Consider the following 12,379-nt stretch of genomic DNA (forward strand, 5'->3'; position numbering starts at 1 on the left):
TATTTAAAATGCTTTTTATGAAGGACTTTATTAGGAGTGGTTTAGTGTTATCACATTTGTTTTAAACAACTGTAAATATAATCCAGTATATCAGCTGTGAGGTTTTATATATTCTACAATGAATTTTAGAGAACACATGATCAAATAAGTGTTTACTACACTACGGAAACTGTTACAGATAATAAAGAAAATGTAAATCAAAATCTAACGACCATATAAGTTCTTCAGGCGAGATGAGTGACATGCCATAATTTTCAGCCAACAGCAGAAATTCAGTGTTTAGGTTAAACTTAAAGAGTATGGTATAGACCTGCTCTATGTGTAAAGTTCCTTGAGATGACTTTTGTTGCGATCGGGCGCTATATAAATAAAGATTGACTGATTGATTGATAGGTTAAGCTGCAAAATACCACAGAAAAAGATGCAAAATGACGGTGAACAAAGTATGTGGTGGGGGTCCTCTGACAGGTAGGAGGGGCCCTTTACATGTCTGTGACCTGGGGCCCACTGTCAGTCCCTCCATCATCATTATTACAGTCCTATACTTACATGTGACTACCAGTGCAGTGGAACTGTGTGCAAGCAGGTGATATCATTATCATCAGTCATCATAGTCATCATGATTATGTTTTCCTGTTTATTGACAACAAAGTTTAGGTGTAATAGTTGTATTTATTTACCGTTTCTCTTCTTATATGCACTAGAGTTCATCTTCTCCAGTCTCTGACACTGAATGAAGAGATGAGGAAGAGAGACGGAGTTGAAGCGCTTACATAGTGGCCAGAACGTGCATTGCAAATAAACCATATACAATATACAAAGACAAATAGGATTGTTTAAAATGTGTTTTTCCTGCACATTAATTCACTTTGAATACTTCATCCTTTGTATGAATGCTTCATGAATAACTTTTTATTATTATTGTTGTTATTATTACTGCTATTCCAACGAAATGATCCAATGAAAATGTCCTACAGTAAAGTGAAGACTGCAAGCTTCATTTAACTAGAGGAAATATGGAGTGGAGGGAAATCATATGTACTGTTTTAAGCTCTGATCATTATTGTCTTCAGGGGTCAGTATCACATCTTCTTTTCTCTATGAATCACACATTTAGATATTACCACAGACGTTTCCTGAAAATACTACTGTTCTGTACATACTTGTGTTGTTTTATAAGTGTATATTATAGAAGTGTTTCCGTCTGTAGTTTTATTAGAAACTTGCTGTAGATGATCATGGAGGCCTCTACACAGCCCCCCCAGCATTACATCACTGATATAGTTTTGTTGTGCGCTTTATTTCACTGCTTCATTCAGCTGCTGTCGTCCTAAATGACTCTTACTATGTTCAGTTCAAAGATTATTTACAACCAGTGTTTTTTTATTTTTTTTATTTTCATTATTTTAAAGTTGCAAGGACAGTAAAGAAAAAGAAAGAAAAGATAAAGACAAGACAAGACAAAGGAAGCTATGGAAGTATATTGCTGCCACGCCAGAAAATGAAAAATCAGTATCAGTATCTCTTCCTCCTCCTCCTCCTCATTGTCTCTCGGCCTCTTTGAGCGAGCTGTTGTTGTTGCTCGTCTCCGACCTCCTCTACACACTCCTCCTCCTCCTCCTCTTCCTCTTTGAGCGAGCTGTTGTTGCTGCTCTTCTCCGACCTCCTCTACACACTCCTCTTCCTCCTCTACACACTCCTCCTCCTCCTCCTCCTCACAGGACAGCACATGAAGTTTCTCAAAGCCTTCATACACCTCCTAAAAACCTCCCCACACATGTTGTTGGCAGCAGTAGGAGGAAGAGAAGAAGTCAATTCTTTGTCTTCTACAGCTTGCCTCTGTCCCTCTGTGTCTCTGATGTCAACGAGACCAGTGTCAATCTTCTTTTGGACACAGTGAAGGGATGGTGAGAGTCTTTTTCTCTGTCTTCCTCCGTTTGGTCCTCTCCTCCTCCTCAGGCAAGTCCTCCTCTTCCACGTACACCTCCTTCTCTTCTTCATCCTCCTCCACTTCTTTCTCTCGCTCTTCCTCCTCCTCGGTGTCGCTCTGCGTCTTTGCTGCCGCTCCTCCTGAGGGTCCTCCTCCTTCTCCTCACTGGACTCCTCCTCCTCAAAGCCTTCATCTGGTTCCTGTTCATCAAAACACTCATTAAACTTACCTTCATAATAGTTAAACTGCTCCTCCTCCTCCTCCTCGTCCTCCTCCACCAGTCTTGTCACCACGATCTGGTTGAAGGCGATTGGAGCTGACAGATGTTCCGGGCTGCTGTAAACCTGCAGTTTCAAGAGAAAAGCATGTCCGTATTTGGTGGTGAGAAATGGATTTACAGTGTCAAACAGCAGCTGGATTTAAAAAGTGTACCTCAGTGAAGCGGTGGGCCACCGAGCAGAGGTACGGCAGCTCCACAGTTGGTTCCTCGTCACCCTCGTCCTCCTGGCACTGCTGGTCTGCATCGGCTTTAGAAACCACAGCAACAACCATCATGCATTAAGTTAAAGAAAAGGAGAAAAAAAGTGTGTGTGTGTGTTGGCACTTACAATTAAAATAGCTGGTGTCCTCCTCAGTCCTCAGCTGGGGGATGAATGGAGGCTCTTCGTCCATAAGGAACCTCCAGCAGAGACCTCTAAAAAACGGGTGAGCCTTCACCTCTCCGGCTCCTCCTGGAGAACAAGTGAGACAAACAGACGTTGTAAATCCAGACAAAAAATAGTGAATGTGAGGAAACAACAAGTCTCCTATCAGCTCCCATCCTGTCTCTATCCACGTCTTCATCATTGGTGAATGTAACACTAACCTGTCCCCAGACGAATCTCCGCATTCTTCTGAAGGAGAAGGCTGATCAGGTCCTGTGCATCAGATGATGGGGCTGCTTCCCCCTCCGGCCAGACGATGTCATCTGAGAAACAACAAAAAGTACATACAGTATCAGTAATCCAATAACAGAATTCAAAGTTTATCTCCATCATAAAAAAAACAACAACAACAAAAACACTGAATATTAAAACAAGTTTAAAGTAAAAGAAACAAGAAATTCAACCACATGTTGCAAGGTTTTCATGAAAATCACAAAGTAGGATAATGCACATTTTGAATCATCTTTTAAAATAAAGAAAGATTCATTTAAATCTGTTAGCATGACTTAAATATAGAAGGGTCAATGACCTTTCCACCTTCCATGTGGTTTAGTCAAATTTAAAGTGGCTAAAATTTGAAAATAAACATCAATGAACTTGCACACATTCTTTTAGGCATGATCCAACATGATAACTTTGTATATTAAATAAAGGTAATGGAATACAATTGTTCTAAATATTACATTTAATCTGGGGAATCATGTCATTCAGGAACCATTTCCTTTTTTTAAATGAAGTAATTATTAGTATAAGTCCACTTAAATACACTGTAGGTGGATAAAATATTGAATATGTATCATTCTTTTGTGGTTACACCATTTGACATTTTCAGGAGCATTCAGTCTTACTTTTGGTAAAAAAAATGGTGCAAATGTCATTTCAAATGATGTGATTTGTCACCGACCCAGAAAGAGATGAACTGAAGTAAAGATTCTTACCTTCAATCACGTGTTGGAAGAGGTCGTCATAGTCGTTCCCATCAAATGGAATATCACCCACCAGAAACTCAAAGAGGATGATGCCTAGGGCCCACCAGTCCACAGGCTTTCCATACCCCGACTCTTGTATGGTCTCTGGGGCCATATAAGGAGCACTGCCCACTGTCTGAAGGTAGGAAACACAATATGATTAGAACAACCATCCAGGTTTGAGCTCAAATAAGCAGAGAAGAGAACGATCAAAGACTTACCTCTTTGTCCGTGAACTCCTTAACGATCCTGTTTACCGGTGCTTTCTGAACATCTTGGGCTATGTTCAGTGGACCTATTTTGGAGAGGCCAAAATCGGTCACCTTGATGTGGCCGGTGGAAGTGATCAACATGCTACAACAGAGGAAAGCAGAAACATGTCTCATGTTAGATTACACACCAAACTCTAACTCTACATGTCAGATTGATGGGACAGATTGATGACTCACTTAGCAGGTTTCAGGTCCCTGTGTATGATTCCAAAGCTGTGGAGGTATTCCAGAGCCATGGTGGTTTCGGCGACGTAGTACCTGCTCATCTTCGAGGAAAAGCGCTTCCGGTTCTCCAGCAAGGAGGCACAATCCCCACCTAGAAGGACAAGAGGAGACATGTTCTGAGTGTGTGTTTGGTGGGTAGCATGGATGGGCTCCATAGATAATAGAGGAAAGTCAGTTTAAAGCTCATTTATCTGTTCTATCCCTGTCTAAACAAACAACCTTCTTACCTGCTACATACTCCATGACAACACGGAGGTCTCTCTGAGTCTCAAATGCACAAAGCATTGATACTATATATGGGTTTTGGGTATAAGAGAGGATGGCTCTCTCCACCAACACCTGCTGAATATCATCCTCCGTTCTCAGGTTCTGCCAGTTGATGACTTTCATGGCAAAAGCCTGACTTGTTTCCCTGTGGCGCACAAGGTTTACAGATCTGCACAAGAAGGAAAAGGAAACATGAGCAGCTTCTACTACTGAACATCAGCTCTGATTTAACAAGAAACTACAAGATTCTTCAGTATGACGTTTCTCTGTGTTTGGACTGAACTCTCTGTGGAGTCCAAACAGGCTGTTAGAATGTAAAGAAGTCTTACTCACCCAAAGCTGCCACTGCTGAACTGTTTTATTGTGACAAAGTCACCCTCCTCTGGTTTTCTGGGTGGAGGGCAACACACTGAGCGGGTCTAAATCAAACACACAAAAGAGAAAAAATCTCTGTTATTAATGAGACAACTAAATATAATAAAGTATGCACTATAAACAAAGGGATGTGTGTGTTTCTTAAAATCAGTTTGGAAAAAAGAAACATGGTTGAAATTAAAACACCTACTTCATGGAGGAGTTTCTCCAGTTTATCCTGGAGCTCCATGAAGAACTGAGGACAGACCAGTTCTCTTTGGACAGTAGTCTCGCATTGTATAGAGAGCTCCACCAGCTGCCTCTGAATGAACTTCAGCGCATACGAAGCCTGGAGCAGTCCGCAATCACTGAACTCTGTTACTGTGTTCATTTTCACTGAGGAAGAAAGAATTTAAAATCAGGATCATTATTTCTGTTTTGAGCACCGTTAAAAATGAAAGACTGTAAAAGTTACATGAGACGATTTGAATGGAATGAGAGCAAATTTGATGGATTCAGCATGAAACAGAGTTTTCACTATATTAAATAAGTGAGAATGTAGCTGTTACTAAATCTGAAAATGATGTTGAATAAAATATGTTGGATTTAGTTAGTACAGGGTCCTTAAAATGTCTAAAATATTATTTAAGTTTAGTTTTTGATATTCAAGGTCTAAAAATGTCTGAAATTGTAGGAGTTAAGACATTACATTTGATTTGAGCGGAATTATATTTGTTCGGTTTACGTCATTTATCATTATTATCATTATTTTCTGACTATTTTGCATAGAGAAAGTAGAAAGAAAGAAATACTTACTGCTGCTAGTTGCTGCTGAGGTCTCAGGATAGATGTCCAACTTGTGGTTGAAGATGGAAGATGTAAATTCAGTTTTCTAACACTGATGTTAGAAAACACGTTTTTTTCTTCCAAACAAAATAAAAAAGCTAAAGTTTGTCTTTTTCGGATGTTAATTCCCTGCTACTGAACACAAACCTGACTGTCTTCTGTGGTTCAATAACTGGAATGAAGAATCATTTCAGTCGTCTGCTTACTGAAAGTTCCAAGATTCTATTATGTCATGCATTATACTGTGATGTCATGAAGGTAATTTACATATAGAACACTCTGTCTGTCACACACACACACCACTGTATGTAATATTAACCTTTTTTCTTCAACCCATATATTTCTCAATAAACTCTACTTATAATTGTAATAACCCTGTTTTCACACAAAGCTGTGGTTTCCTTGCATCTCTCCAGGCATCCATGATGGTAGGGACTAAGACATAAGGGAAAGATGCAATTTAAGAGATTTGGGAAACACCTTAGGAGACATGAGACGTATGCAGCATCACCAAATATAGCACCAAAAAAAAGCCTGAGCAGCAGCAGTGTAATCACTCAAAATACACATAAATGAGAATTTTGGGGGAAACTTGCAGCTGATTAGATTTGGTGGACTCAACCAAGTGGGCTGATTTGTAGGGGAGGTTGTTTGTACAGTTCGTTTTCTTGCTTCCTTTTGATCACTCCTGTTATCAGCAGCTGATGTTAGTGAATTGTTTAAATCTTACAAGAATTATTACTAAAAGACAAAAGACATTAAAAACATTGCACATGTGTGTTTATTATCAACCGCCCTGTGCTATGATTGGTTGAGAGGGACCGTGTTGTCACTATAGGGGCCTCCATGTTCTCATTGCCATTAATTGAAGGCCACAAGTTGTTAAGACAAATTTGATAAAACTCTAGAATTAATATCTGTTTTGGTCCTTTTCTTCTTTTCTTTTCTGATTAAAAATACATGCATATACGGTATATTACAGTTTCCGTAGTGTAGTGGTTATCACGTTCGCCTAACACGCGAAAGGTCCCCGGTTCGAGACCGGGCGGAAACACTTATTTGTTGGTATTCAGTCTGACTTCATATAAAATTGAGCAAATAGTCATTCATATACAGCAGCATGTGGCGATGATTATACTACTTGAGGAGAAACAGTGCAACACCACCAGTGGATTGTTTCATGCAAATATTTAGACTAAACACAGGTGAGTATAATCACAACGACTATGATGACTAATGATAATGATATCACCTGCTTGCACACAGCTCCACTGCACTGGTAGTCATATGAGAGCAAGATGGCATGGCACTCTTCTCGTCTGAACTATTTAAATAAAGTTATATGTCATTTAAATTTTGAGATACAGTTTTATCAGCATGATTAAGAGTTTCCGTAGTGTAGTGGTTATCACGTTCGCCTCACACGCGAAAGGTCCCCGGTTCGAGACCGGGCGGAAACACTTCTTTGTTGGAATCCAGTCTGAGTTAAAATAAAACAACAGTAAGTATACAACAGCTTGTGACGCTGATTATACTAGTACAGGAAAAACAGTACAAAACAACAAATGATAACACCAGTTAATTGTTTCATGCAAATATTTAGGCTAAATACAGGGGAGTATATAATCATGATGACCAGGGGCAATTCTAGGATCAGACCTTTAGGGGGGCTCAGCTCCTAATGTGAATGTGACATACAATTCCCTGCAAGTGTTCAACCCCCCTGCTAAAAGACTCATTTCACTGGATAACGTAAATTACAACAATAAGTATTAATACATAGTAGAGTGGTCTAATATAATATATGATAATAATGGTCCAGAATAAAGAATCACAGATTTCTACAGAGAGGACCCAAAGATAGTTAATGAACCCTGAGAGAAAGACAATACTAATGACAGAACTATCCAAAGTACATTAAAGCTGTTAAAATAAAACCATTTGAACCTGTAGCATAATTGTTTGTCCCATCTCTAACAGACAGGCTCGCAAAATAATAATTGTTATTACAATCATAATTTATTTATTTTTAGGGGTGCTGAAATCAAATTTAGGGGTGCTTGAGCACCCTTAAAAAGGGTCTAAAATCGCCCCTGATGATGACTATGATGACTGATGATAATGATATCACAACTTATATTTGCCACATGATTTTATTTCTGTGTGTGAATGACACAGGTTTATATCCTCGATACATTTGACAGGGAGGATCATGCATGATGTTGTTGTGTTGGCTTTGTTAGTGTTGGTAAACAATGAAGAGCTGGTAGAAAATAGAAACCTCCCCGTCGGGGAATCGAACCCCGGTCTTCCGCGTGACAGGCGGAGATACTGTCCACTATACTAACGAGGAATTGTACCCACAACCCATCAGACACGTCAATCTTTTAGTATTCATTTAAGTAGTGATTATTATGGTCGCTGATGATATACCTGAATTCAGGACAGTGACACATTTTATTGCATTTGTTCTGAACTCCAACACTCTGGATGTGACCTTCCAGAGCTTTTTTCCTGTTTATTGACTACTAACTTGAGGTGTAATAGTTATTTACCAATTATCTTCTTATATGCACTAGAGTTCATCTTCTCCAGTCTCTGACACTGAATGAAGAGTTGAGGAAGAGAGACGGAGTTAAAGCGTTTACATAGTGGCCAGAACGTGCATTACATCCGTATTGGTTCAGCACTACCATAGAGAATGAATGGGAAATGGTTTAGGGCGGTTTAGCTAAACGGATGAGTTTCCTACCAGCTGCTAATTATTTACCAAGATACTCCAACACTAACCGATAACCTACACTTTTATTAAATGAACGCTTGTATTATTGCCTTTTTTCTGAGCTCCAACACTGGCGTTATGATTAATTAATTAATCGTTAATGTAATGTTATTTTAAAAGCAAAAACAAACAAACACGGGGAAAAAAACACAAAAAACAAACACTAATAATAATTTAAAATAAGTTTGTGTGGTGGGTTTTACCTGTGTTATTCTCCAGTCACTGACACTGAATGAAGAGTTTAGGAAGAGATACATTTTAGAAAACACATTTACAAGTGGCAAAACATTTTCACCAGTCCCGAAACAAATGTACAAATGACACAATCCTCACGGAAAGGGAATACCAAATACCAGAAGTGGTGCCAGAGTGAAGTTTTTTGCTTAAATCAATAAAAACAGAAACTGTAGCCTATTTAAAATGCTTTTTATGAAGGACTTTATTAGGAGTGGTTTAATGTTATCACATTTGTTTTAAACAACTGTAAATATAATCCAGTATATTAGCTGTGATGTTTTATCTATTCTACAATGAATTTTAGAGAACACATGATCAAATAAGTGTTTACGCCCGGTTTCGAACCGGGCGTAAACGTGATAACCACTACACTACGGAAACTGTAACCGATGATAAAGACTGTGTGGTGGGGGTCCTCTGACAGGTAGGAGGGGCCCTTTACATGTCTGGGGACCTGGGGCCCACTGTCAGTCCCTCCATCATCATTATTACAGTCCTATACTTACATGTGACTACCAGTGCAGTGGAGCTGTGTGCAAGCAGGTGATATCATTATCATCAGTCATCATAGTCATTGTGATTATACTCCCCTGTGTTTAGCCTAAATATTTGCATGAAACAATTCACTGGTATTGTCATTTGTTGTTTTGTACTGTTTTTCCTGTACTAGTATAATCAGTGTCACACGCTGTTCTATACTTGCTGTTTTATTTTAACTCAGACTGGATTCCAACAAATAAGTGTTTCCGCCCGGTCTCGAACCGGGGACCTCCTGCGCGGCAGCCGAGAATTTATATACAGTCTATGGCTTTAGCTAAACACCCTAAAACATTTCCCATTCATTCTCTATGGTAGTGCTAAACCACTACGGATGTAATATATTTTCAGCCGCTACGACTTGGTGGCGCTGTTTCCACCTCGCTCCTCTAGAGTCATTCTTCATTCTACACTGACGGTTCACTTCATACAGTCATTTTTCAAAGGTAAGACACGTAGTTTGTGATAAATATGAGTAATAAAATAGTAATACACTACAGGATGAATATACAGTCATGTCACCGGGTTTGTGTTACGATCTCATTCAAACTTTACCGCTGATTCACCTGTTGAGTGATGTGAGGGAATAGCTGGCTTTTCTCTTTTAGACAGGTTTGGTGTAATTACGGGATACATTTATTGTTTTATTATACTGTTTTTTTTTATGTCACGATGTTAAAACGTTAAAACGCGTCGTCAGTAATTATTTTATTTTAATTATAATGTGGTGAAATTCTGCCTTAATTCATGAATGAACATGAACTTTTTTTTACACTTATCTGAATAGTATTGATGTTGAGAGGTCATGTTATCGTGTATACGGCTTGCATGATGACTTGTTTGGTAGCTCCTATCAATATTATTATTATTATTATTATTATTATTATTATTATTATTATTATTATTATTATTATTATTATTATTATTATACCATTATAGCCGCAGTATTATTCAAATGTATGTTTTTACACTGTATTTCCATCACTGTCCAGACCACCTGCTGAACCCAAAGGAATCTGCACGAGCCACTAGAAGATGGTAATTGCACTATAGGTTGTTTGTCCATTTGTAATGTATTTCTGTTAATCCAATAAATAAATGATCTTATGCACTGTGATAATATGAGTAATATTTCAGTCATTTACTGATGAAAGTTTTTTGTTAGCTGATTGTCGTTCTGTCCCTTTCTGTCCCCTCTTGTACAGTGAAGAGACCTGTGTCCCTTCCTCCTGAGCTGCAGTTTCTGGTGAAAGAGCTCCCTAGTCCACAGCAAACAGAGACAACTGTCTCAGCACCAGGTGTGTATCATGATATGATATAATAATAACAATAACAAGTATAAATGTTCTGACCTCTCACTAATCTTTTTCTTTTTTCATCCTTGCTGTCTCAGCTGATCCTTCTGTTGCTGTTGCACCACGGACACTCAGACCAGCCCCACAGACCTGAGCAACCATGCAGTAATATGTTTTTATGACTACTCTGAAGATGTTACTCTGGCCTTAAAAAGGGTTTCATTTATTGTACAATCTATGATGATAATAAAACGTATAAAATGACTTCATCTCACCAAATATATTTACATTTTCATCCTTGTTACCACAGTTCCCAGTTCTATTCTAAAAATGTCATTGTGCCCAAAATATGTCCGTTATTAAACAGTCTATAATTAGAAAAATAGCAAGTGTAAATGTTATGACATCTCATTTATCCACTTTTTCTTTTTTCATCCTTGCTGTCTCAGCTAATCCTTCTGTTACCGTTCCCCCACGGGAAGGAAAATAAATAGAAGTCTCTGTGGTGCTCTGCTGGAAAGTCCCACTCATTAGTGCCTTCCTTAATGCGGTCTGAATTAGACAGAAACCTGACTACAACAGGAACCTTGATAGCGTCCATGGTGACTTGTGAAATAATATTTTGTATACTTGTATATTGTGTATGTGTATTGACTGATGTAATTTGGATGGTAGGGTGAATCTAAACTAGTAATGTCTGCATGTCAGGTACCTGAAAGTGTGTGTAAATTGTGTACTGAGTAATGTATTTGATTTTCCACTGAAGGCACATGTTGGAGTGGGTCTGATTAAAAAAGCTTTTCAATGAAAAACTTGATTTCAGCTTCAAAGCATTGGTCAGCTTATTTTCAATATGAATAATAGGTCAAAGAAGTTATTTTTAATTCATTTTGAATGCAGTAGTATATGATACAATATATGATATACTATATTACATGATATACTTTGGGCCTTCCTCTACAGTTATATACAAAAAATGATACACAGATTCCACACAGAACAGATGTTGATTCTAACGTGCCTCATGTGAAATTTTGAATAACTCTAACCAGAAGTTCAGGACCACTGACATGGAAAGCAATATTCAGAACAAAGGACAGCAGCCAAAAAGTGCTGCAATCTGATTGGCTGGCAATGAGTTACAACTATACGCGGCTAGTTTAAATAAAACAACAGCAAGTATAGAACAGCGTGTAACACTGATTATACTAGTACAGGAAGAACAGTACAAAACAACAAATGACAACACCAGTGAATTGTTTCATGCAAATATTTAGGCTAAACACAGGGGAGTATAATCATGATGACCGATGATAATGATATCACCTGCTTGCACACAGCTCCACTGCACTGGTAGTCACATGTAAGTATAGGACTGTAATAATGATGATGGAGGGCCTGACAGTGGGCCCCTGGTTGAGGGGGACCATGTTGTCACTATAGGGGCCTCCATGTTCTCATTGCCATTAATTGAAGGCCACAAGTTGTTAAGACAAATTTGATAAAACTCTAGAATTAATATCTGTTTTGGTCCTTTTTTTTCTTTGATGATTAAAAATACATGCATATACGACATCTTGCAGTTTCCGTAGTGTAGTGGTTATCACGTTCGCCTAACACGCGAAAGGTCCCCGGTTCGAGACCGGGCGGAAACACTTCTTTGTTGGTATTCAGTCTGAGTTCATATAAAATTGAGCAAATAGTCATTCATATACAGCAGCATGTGGCGATGATTATACTACTTGAGGAGAAACAGTGCAACACCACCAGTGGATTGTTTCATGCAAATATTAATGATATCACCTGCTTGCACACAGCTCCACTGCACTAGTAGTCACATGTAAGTATAGGACTGTAATAATGATGATGGAGGGACTGACAGTGGGCCCCAGGTCACAGACATGTAAAGGGCCCCTCCTACTAGTCAGAGGACCCCCACCACACAGTTTGTTCACGGTCATT

At 38.7% G+C, this 12,379-nt stretch overlaps 4 non-coding genes across 4 annotated transcripts; 3 read left to right on the plus strand and 1 right to left on the minus strand.

Moving 5' to 3' along the window:
• Nucleotides 1-6,547: 6,547 nt before the first annotated feature.
• trnav-aac (transfer RNA valine (anticodon AAC)) lies at nt 6,548-6,620 on the plus strand. Its single transcript has one exon. It is a non-coding gene; the product is annotated as a tRNA-Val (tRNA).
• A 333-nt stretch (nt 6,621-6,953) lies between these two features.
• trnav-cac (transfer RNA valine (anticodon CAC)) lies at nt 6,954-7,026 on the plus strand. Its single transcript has one exon. It is a non-coding gene; the product is annotated as a tRNA-Val (tRNA).
• Nucleotides 7,027-7,847: 821 nt separating this feature from the next.
• trnad-guc (transfer RNA aspartic acid (anticodon GUC)) lies at nt 7,848-7,919 on the minus strand. The gene has a single exon. It is a non-coding gene; the product is annotated as a tRNA-Asp (tRNA).
• A 4,080-nt stretch (nt 7,920-11,999) lies between these two features.
• Nucleotides 12,000-12,072, plus strand: trnav-aac (transfer RNA valine (anticodon AAC)). Its single transcript has one exon. It is a non-coding gene; the product is annotated as a tRNA-Val (tRNA).
• The last annotated feature ends 307 nt before the right edge of the window (nt 12,073-12,379 follow it).

Source organism: Scomber scombrus, chromosome 17 (genome assembly GCF_963691925.1).
Source record: "Scomber scombrus chromosome 17, fScoSco1.1, whole genome shotgun sequence".
NCBI classification, from domain to species: Eukaryota; Metazoa; Chordata; class Actinopteri; order Scombriformes; family Scombridae; genus Scomber; species Scomber scombrus.